Genomic DNA, 9,134 nt, shown 5'->3' with positions numbered 1-9,134 from the left:
ATTTTCAAAAACCTAAAACCACGCGGATGAATTCGCAGGTAACACCTAGATACAGTACGCGGCAGGAAATATTGTACATCGACCTTTAGAAAGAGATAGCGGTTTTGTAGAGCGTTGTCTCTGTCGTTGAGACCGACAAAACGTCACATAAGTACTTATGAGTGACAGAGACAACGCTCTACAAAGCTGAAATCTCAGAAGCCGGCAAGAATCTATGCGTGTGCGATTAGTTTCTTAGTAGAAGGGTTATTAAAATCCTCGTACTGGTAGTGTAAACTAGCCCTTTGAATAAAACGAATTATTTATTAGGTAAAAATATTAAATTAAAAAAAACAAGCTGTTTGAATTTTAACGTTTATTACTCATAAAACACAGGGGTTTATGATTAAAAAAGCAATAGATTTAATTATACCTAGTTATAGTTAAGTTGATTACATGATTAAAAAATAATACATTTTATAATACCTAGTTATAGATTACAAAATACAAGCCTTATCTAAATGACATTGTAATGACTTTAGGCTTGTTTCGTGGTCTTACAACAAATTATAATGTAAATAACAGGTAGGTACATACGATTAATATGATAAATTTGAACTATCGATATTTCGACTCAGTTGCATCATATTAATCATGGTATGTATATACACGTTACGTCACGTCACATAATACCACAGGTATTCTGAATACACATAAATACATCATAGACACAGGTTATCTAGTTAGGACTCAGATCCACCACCCACGCAAATGGCCAAGTTGTAAAGAGTTTTCTGCTTTAGTTATAGTTTAAAAATATTTGTGCGGGTTTGTCACTTTATGTTCATGCATACTAATAAATAAATAATAATAAAAAATAATAATAATATGTTGTAATATTAAGAAAACAAACTAAAATGATTCTTTGATTAAGAAGCCATAATCATATTTTAACACTAAAACTTAATAGATAGGTATCAAAGTATTCATTATGATCTTCATCAACACGTCTCAAGCCTTCTTCAAACATATTCAAATCAAATCAAATAGATAGCGTCGATGCAGCTTTGCGTTAGTAAGCGTTGCTTTGTGTTGTACTATTCGAGTTTGAACCTGTCACAAAGAATCTGCGCGATGCGTAGGTAAAGCGGAACTTCTACTACACAATCTCTATTTGACAGGCTGAAATAACGGTACAGGTCAGCGCTGCAAACACAGATTAGATTTACTTTCTTTAATCTGTGGCAGAGATAGAATGAGCACGCGCGCTACCTAGCTAAAGCGGAATTCTGCACGCGCGCTCTATGTGACAGGCTCAGACTTGAATAGTACATTCATGATCAACCCATCGCCGGCTCACTACAGAGCACGGGTCTCCTCTCAGAGTGAGAAGGGTTTGGCCATAGTCTACCACGCTGGTCATGTGCGGATTGGTAGACTTCACACACCTTTGAGAACATTATGGAGAACTCTCAGGCATGCAGGTTTCCTCACGATGTTTTCCTTCACCGTTAAAGCAAGTGATATTTAATTACTTAAAACGCACATAACTCGGAAAAGTTAGAGGTGCGCGCCCGGGATAGAACCCCCAACCTTCGATGAGAAGGCGGGCGTCCTAACCACTAGGCTATCACAGCTTTTGAATAGTACAATACGAAGCAATGCTAAAGCACTGCGCTACAATTCGACGTTATTACGTCTTGACGTGCACTAAGTTACAGTACACGGCCAAAAGTGATGAACATCGATCTTTAGAAGGAGACAGCAGATTTGTAAAGCACTGTCTCGGTCGTTGAGACCGACGAAGCGTCATTGGGTGTGAGTGACAGAGACAACGCTCTACAAAGATGAAAATATGTCATTCTAAAGGCCGATGTTCATCACTTTCGGCCGCGTACTGCACGTGCTATATTTGATGAAAGCTTCAAAATGCCATTGGCAAGTGCGGCCCGTTTGCAACAATCCTTACAATCCATCCTGTTATTTGTCACTAATATCAATCATGTTTTATAATCCATCATTAATCATTAATGTCAATCAATTCGTTAGCTTCTAAACATAAATCATAGTAACGTTTTTCAATGGATGACCAACTAAAATATGCAGTGCTCTGATTATGTACATCTATTTTACCAATTGCAGTTTGTATATTTTGTTCGAATTCCAAAAAATATTTATGAATTTTTTCCAGCCTAAATTTTAAAATGTTTAATTGAGCTTTAGTTAAGACACTCACACGTGTAATATCGTTTAAATAAGATTTAAAATTTTCTAACTGTCTTGAAAATAAACCTCGTTCTGCCATATATTTTTCGTACTCATATTGCTTATTTAAGGACATTGTGGAAAAAATGGAGAGATAACTAAACAATTTCAAATTCAAAATAAAACGGTTTTTTCTATTCTTAAATTCAGTATCAAAACGCAATGAACAAAATATAATAATGCAGCAACAACCGACCTGATGTAATACTTAAGTACGAGATGACGCCATGACGTAGCAGTAATAAATTGGCAACGAGCGGCGACCCAACCGGAAACAGCTTGACTCTCTGTAGGGTAGTGAAACCTGATAATGTGAAGAAACATTAAATTTTTTTCAAAACTAGCTGATGCCCGCGACTTCGTCCGTGTGGAATTAGGTTTTTTTAAAATCCCGTGGGAACTCTTTGATTTTCCGGGATAAAAAGTCTATGTCACTCTCCAGGTCTTTAACTATACCCATGCAAAAAATCATGCCAATCCGTTGCACCGTTGCGACGTGATTGAAGGACAAACCAACAAACAAACACAACTTCGCATTTATAATAAGGGTACTGATGGAAACCCCGTAGCTTTAGTATAAAGTTAGTCAAATTACTCATCAGACTTTAGTAAAATTACTGCAATTAATAAATACCCTTCATGAATTATCTTACAAATCCAACAATTGACAGTCATAGAGTAAATAAAATATACAATGGTATATTACTTACAATATCTACATGTATAAATAATAAATAAATATTAATATAAATGTATATAAAAGGAAAAGCTGACTGATCTATCAACGCACAGCACAGCACAGTGCATACTGGACGGATCGGGCTGATATTTGACATGCAGATAGCTATTATGACGTAGGCATCCGCTAAGAAAGATTTTTGAAAATTTAACCCCTAAGGGGGCACAAAAAGGGTTTGAAAATAAAGTCGCGAGCATAAGCTATTTTTGACTTCGAATTGATTTTATCTTGATGGTCTAAGCTATTGAGACTTAAGTATGATAGTATAATCATTTCCAATCAAGTCGAGAACTTTTAAAAATATTTCATAGTAACGAGTTTCATTTTTTGACCTCTCTTCATAAATTTGGTCGAGATAACCATTACTGTTTTTCTTATATAATTCAAATTCATTTTCAGTCTCAATTTTATCATATTCCAAAAACAATTCTTGAATTTTCTGAAATCGCATTTTTAGAATATATAATTCACCTTTATTTAGGGGTTTGATTAATTTATTTACAAATTTTTCGAAAATCTGAAACCGCTTCCCAAATTGCCATCTTTTGAAATATAGTTTCTCGGCGTCGAATACTGCGGCCATAATTGAGAGATAAAAATTAATGCAATAACAAAAACTAAACGGTTTTTTATATTCTTAAAATCAGTCTCAAAATGCAATTAACAAAACAATAGCAGCAACCGACCTGATGTAATACTTAAGTCAAAGATGACGTAAGAGTGATCTGGCAGCGAGTGGTAACAGCCAACCCAGCCGGAAACAGCTTGACTCTCTTTAGCGTAGGAAACGCAATACAGCAACTGTAAAAGTGAATAGCCATCCTTATTATCACCATCAATCTATCGCAGGCTCATTACTGAGAAAGTATCTCCTCTCAGAATGAGAAAGGTTTGGCCCGAGTTTACCACGCTGCTGACCTAATGCGGATTGGCCGCACACACCTTTGAGAATATTATGGAGAACTCTCATGCATGCAAGTTTCCTCACGATGTTTTCCACCGATTAAGCATCTGATTAATTAATGCTTACAGCGTGTTTGTTCATGCCCAAGGTTAAATTTCGTCTGTTGTTTAATAGGGCACCTATTGCGTCATCATCATCATCATCATCATGATCAACCCATCACTGGCTCACTACAGAGCACGGGTCTCCTCTCAGAGTGAGAAGGGTTTTGGCCATTGTCTACCACGCTGGCCAAGTGCGGATTGGTAGACCTATTGCGTAATCAAAGTTAATTTTTAAATCAGTGCAAAAGGACAATTTCAAATTAGATATTGTATGTAATAAAAGATTTAAAAAAAAAAGTAGGTAGTTCCTACCTACCTTATTATGTATTTTGTAAATTGATATAATTAGTAATTGATAAGTAACTAAATAGTAATGACTAGGTACTTTAAATATTGGTAGCTAAGTAGTAATTAAAAAATTACACTTAATATATTTTATCCTTGATACCCGCGAGTTCATACGCGTGGATGTTTTTAAATATCCCGTGAGAACTCTTTGATTTTTCGGGATAAAAAGTAGCCTATGTCACTCTTTAGGTCTTTATTTATACCCATGCAAAGAATAATGTCGATCCGCCCGTTGCTCCGTTGCGACGTGATTGAAGGACAAACCAATAAACCAACAAACAAACACACTTTCCCATTTATAATACGGGTAGTGATGTTAAACGGTGTCTGTCTGTAAGCCTGTCTGCTAACTTTTCACGGCCCATCTGTTTAATCGATTTTGAAGAAAGGTACTGGATAGCATTGAATCCTGGGGAAGGACGTAAGCTACTTTTGGTCCCGAAAAACAAACAACTCCCAAAGTTTTTGAAACTTTCAAAGGGTTTTTGAAAGACCTAAATCCACGCGGATGAAGTCTCATGCATAGTCTAGGTATCTTTGTGTTCGCATGCGATTAGTTTTTTAGTATAAGAGTTATCAAATTTTTGGTACTAGAAGTGTAACTAAGTCTTATGCAAAAAAAAAAATGACTAGGTATTAAACAAAAAAAAACTAATCTGCTTGAATTTTAACTTATATTATTCATATCACAAAGAGTTAATGATTAAAAAACCATAAATTTTATCTTATATGATTTTATTACAAGCCTTATCTAAACAACATTGTAATTTCATGAAAACAAACAAAATGGTATTTGAATAACAAGCCTACATTTTAACAATAAAATTTAATACATTGGCGTAGTCTATAAAACCTACCTACTCACTAGCGAGCTTTGTACATATCTGTATATATAAAATTCAAAGTCCTGACTGACTGACTTATAATATCAACGCACAGCTTAAACCGCTGGTCCTAGAGACATGAAATTTGGAGGGTGTGTTCTTTGTAAAGAATAGGTATCCACTAAGAAAGTATTTATCGAAAATCTACCCTTAAGTCGGCTAAATGGAGGTTGAAAGGTTATATGAAAGTCCTATGTTTCTGAAGTTACAGGTATGCAAATTGGCAATAAGGTTACAAGCTTTGAATAATAAAAACCTTTAGGTATAAGTTATTTTGGAAAATCCCCCCATAGGGATGGTAAAATAGGGGTTGAAAGTTTGTAAGGAAAAGTTTAATTTATTGTTATTGTTAACTTGAATTTTGAAAGACAGTTTCTCTCTAGAGGGTAGATGTCATTTAGGATTTTTTTTTACGAATATCCACCCCTAAAGGGGTAAACTGGGGTTGGAATGTTATATAAACGTCCTACGTTTCTGAAGTTACAGGTATGCAAATCGGCCTTAAGTTTACAAGCTTTAAATCAGTTAATAAAATCCTGAATAAGAGTTTGGAGAGTCCCCCCTTAAGGATGGAAAGTAGGGGGTGAAAATTTGTACGGGAAAGTTTTAATTATTGCTAACTTAAAATTTGAAAGGTAGGCAGGTTCTTTTTAAGGGGTAAGAAAGTTTCAGCTAAGAAAAGATTTTGCAAAAATCCATTCCTAAGGGGATGAAATGGGGGTTGAAAGGTAATTTGAAAGTCCTGTTTTTGAAGTTAGAGGTATGAAAATCGGCCTTTAGGTATTTTGGGTTCCGTACCTTAAAGTGAGACTAAGTGAGTAGGTAAGTGAGGGCCATAGTAGAGCGGAGCGAGACCAATAATAATTATTAATCTATGGTGAGGCCTTTTGCAGCGGGAAAATTTCTAATCTCGTGAGAAACCAGAAATTTTTTGCGAAAATATACGCGACGTCAAACATACGTACCTGCACAAAATTTAAATTTCTAATTCTAGAAAAATAAATCTTCAGGGTACCTCCTAGAGACGAAAAATGGAAATGGACATTCATCGATTAATTCTTGAGCTCTTAAAAATAGTGATTCATAGTAAATTGTTTCCGTTTCTAACCTCTCGTTATAAGTAGTTGTAGATGAAGATGCAATAGGAGAAATACGTAGTTCTTCAAATTCAATTTGAATACTTTCATATTCGGATATTTCTTTTTTAATTTTGTCAAACCGAAATCTTAAAATTTGTATTTCGGTTACAGAAATGGGACTAATTGCGGGATTTGATAATACATTTACTAAATCTTCAAAGTTTTTAAGTTGGTTCTTAATTGCCTCTCTTTTTGTTTTCTCTCTTTTCATAAGTTCTTCTAACCTAGTCATTGTTGAAATAGTTGGAGATAGGAATTACTGCAATAACAAAAATTTGTTAATTTCTATTATTCTTAAACTCAAATGTAATTGTCTAACGCTGAATGATGGCCGTCGCGCTCATTAGGCATTGATTGGTTCTACATTGCTGCTTCAAACAGAGATAGAAAAATAGTTTTTCGTAGAAAACCTTCAATGGATTTAAACTAAATGTCAAATTAGCTCGGTGGCTATCATTTAGTGATAGACACTGAGGTAGCGAATCAGTAGGCTGGCGGGTGATTCGCTATTTCAGTGTGTTACACTGAATGATAGCCACCGAACTCATTTGACATTAGATGGTTCTTCATTGAATGGTATATAATTTTTCATGGACAACCTTCGCTGGATTAAAAATAAATGTCAAATTAGTTCGGTGGATATCATTCGGTGTTAGACACTGAGTTAGCGAATCAGCCCGCTAATGTAATACTCACTCAAGTCCGAGATGACGAAAGGGTAATTGCAGCGATGGCGACCAACCCAACCGGAAACAGCTCGACTCTCCGTAGCGTAGGGTAGTGAAACCTGATAATATAAGGAAACTTCATATTATTTATTTTAAAACTAGCTGATGCCCACGACTTCGTTACTCTTTAATTTTCCGGGATAAAAAGTAGCCTATGTCACTCTCCAGGTCTTAAACTATTTCCATGCGAAAAATCACGTCAATCCGTGGCGACGTGATTGAAGGACAAACCAACAAAATAACAAACAAACACACTTTCGCATTTATAATAGAGGTAGGTACGTTAATTTATATATTCCTAATTTCAATAAACCAAGTGTTCCATAATGACCTAACCCATTACTAACATTATAAAAAGCGAAAGTGTGTCTGTCTGTCTGCTAGCTTTTTATGGCCCAACAGTTAAACCGATTTGGATGAAATTTGGTACAAAGTTAGTTTATATCCCGAGGACGGAAATAAGCTACTTTTTATCCTGAAAAATCAAAGAGTTCCCGGAATTTCAAAAAACTATGCTGTATCGTATTATCTTCCCTGTAACTATCATTGATATAGGATATATTATACTTAAGTATTATTAATCAAAGGTAATCTATCTATATACATAAAAGGACTGACTGACTGACTGCATGGACTGATCTATCAACGCACGGTTCAAACCACTGTGCACTGGACGGATCGGGCTGAAATTTGGCATAGGTACAGATAAGCTATTATGATGTGGACGTCCGCTAACAAAGGATTTTTGAAAATTCAACCCGATAACGCATTGCCATGCAGTGTTTCAAAAAACCTATAGTTCGTTTTATTAATTATCTTTTATGATCTACTAGATGATGCCCGCGACTTCATCCGCGTGGATTTAGGTTTTTAAAAATCCCATAGGAACTCTTTAATTTTCCTGGATAAAAGTAGCCTATGTCCTTTCCCGGAATCCAAGGTATCTCTGTACCAAATTACATCAAAATCGGTTGAATGGATGGGCCGTAAAAAGCTAACAGACAGATAGACACACTTTCGCATTTATAATATTAGTATGGATCATTCCCTATTTAGACTCCGGACTGAAAGTAACTATTTGTCTATGTTTGTTACCTTTTGGAGGCTAACTCTTGAACCGATCATCATCGGGCGGACAAGGATAATTTTGGAAAACCGAAGAATTTCCACGGAATTTATAAAAATTATCCACGCGGATGTAATAGATGTATAAATAAATAATAATAAATTAAATCAAATCTATCTCAGCGAACTAGGAATAATAAATTAAATAGACAAACCTAATTTCTGGGCTTCTGGATAGTGCCACAGTCCACCACTCAGGTTCAGCAGCTGAACTTGAAGTTTATACAATTTAACTGGTATTTTTGGAAGACTTTTGAATAGTTGTTCAATTCTATAAAATACAACAACAAGTGCGTGCGCTTTTGACTGCGGTCAAAGTGCGTATGACGGATAAACGATGGACTGTCAACTCTGTTAGTACAATATTTAGCCTACTTAAAACAAAAAAAACCGGCCAAGTGCGAGTCAGGCTCGCGCAATGAGGGTTCCGTACTACAGTCGTATTTTTTCGACATTTTGCACGATAATTCAAAAACTATGATGCATAAAAATAAATAAAAATCTGTTTTAGAATGTACAGATAAATACCTTTTATATAATACCCCATTTGATATAGTCACTCACTTCGAAAGTTGAAAATACTAATTATTAGTTCATGACCACAATTTTTTTTGTGTGATCTAACCCTAAATTCACGGTTTTCAGATTTTTCCCCAAAATGTCAGCTATAAGATCTACCTATCTGCCAAATTTCATGATTCTAGGTCAACGGGAAGTACCCTGTAGTTTTCTTGACAGACAGACGGACAGACAGACAACAAAGTGATCCTATAAGGGTTCCGTTTGAGGTACGGAACCCTAAAAAGTACCTACCTCGCTCAAACTTCCGATAAACTATGTTCATAACAATTATTGTAATGTTAAAGACAGATTGGTGATGTACGTACTACTTACATGGCACACGCTCGTCGTCATTGTT

The 9,134-nt window shown here is 35.4% G+C and overlaps 1 long non-coding RNA gene across 1 annotated transcript; it reads right to left on the bottom strand.

Moving 5' to 3' along the window:
- Positions 1-380: 380 nt before the first annotated feature.
- On the bottom strand, positions 381-8,504 carry LOC138403417 (uncharacterized). The gene is made up of 4 exons (XR_011237690.1): positions 8,371-8,504; positions 7,059-7,149; positions 3,670-3,784; positions 381-2,548 (listed from the first exon to the last, which is right to left on the bottom strand). It is a non-coding gene; the product is annotated as an uncharacterized lncRNA (long non-coding RNA).
- Positions 8,505-9,134: the final 630 nt, after the last annotated feature.

This window comes from Maniola hyperantus, chromosome 16 (assembly GCF_902806685.2).
Source record: "Maniola hyperantus chromosome 16, iAphHyp1.2, whole genome shotgun sequence".
Lineage (NCBI taxonomy): Eukaryota > Metazoa > Arthropoda > Insecta > Lepidoptera > Nymphalidae > Maniola > Maniola hyperantus.
Note: the sequence above shows the minus strand (reverse complement) of the source record. Positions and strands in the feature narration are given on the sequence as shown.